This window comes from Zingiber officinale, chromosome 8A (assembly GCF_018446385.1).
Source record: "Zingiber officinale cultivar Zhangliang chromosome 8A, Zo_v1.1, whole genome shotgun sequence".
Taxonomy (NCBI): Eukaryota; Viridiplantae; Streptophyta; class Magnoliopsida; order Zingiberales; family Zingiberaceae; genus Zingiber; species Zingiber officinale.
The window spans coordinates 21,919,438-21,919,868 of record NC_056000.1 but is presented as its reverse complement, the minus strand read 5'-3'; the positions used below and the strand labels follow the sequence as shown (position 1 = coordinate 21,919,868).

The 431-nt window shown below is 39.7% G+C and overlaps 2 non-coding genes across 2 annotated transcripts; both read right to left on the bottom strand.

Annotated features, from left to right (window-relative positions):
• Nucleotides 1-85, bottom strand: TRNAY-GUA. The gene is given in 2 exon segments: nucleotides 1-36; nucleotides 49-85. It is a non-coding gene; the product is annotated as a tRNA-Tyr (tRNA).
• Nucleotides 86-156: 71 nt separating this feature from the next.
• Nucleotides 157-229, bottom strand: TRNAA-CGC. The gene has a single exon. It is a non-coding gene; the product is annotated as a tRNA-Ala (tRNA).
• Nucleotides 230-431: the final 202 nt, after the last annotated feature.

The following is a 431-nucleotide window of genomic DNA, read 5'->3' as shown; positions in this document are numbered from 1 at the left end:
TCCGACCTGCCGGATTCGAACCAGCGACCTAAGGATCACCTGTAACAACTACAATCCTCCGCTCTACCAACTGAGCTAAGGTCGGTTTTGATGAAAATGCCTATGATATATTTTATTAAGTTTAAATTAATAAACGGGAAAATAAGGAAAATTTAGTGGAGGTCCGGGGAATCGAACCCCATGCCTCTCGCATGCGAAGCGAGCGCTCTACCATATGAGCTAGACCCCCAATGTTGAGTGAAATTACATTGCTCAAAGTACTCAAAGTGTATCAATACTTTTAAGTCTGAAACTTCACTAAGCAACTCAACACAAGGACAATGTACCAAGCTTCATGAAACCTTACAAAATCTTCAAAATTTTCAAATCGTGTAAAATCTTCCCCCACACTTCAACTTTTATTCATCTTGGCCAAGTCATTCATCATATAA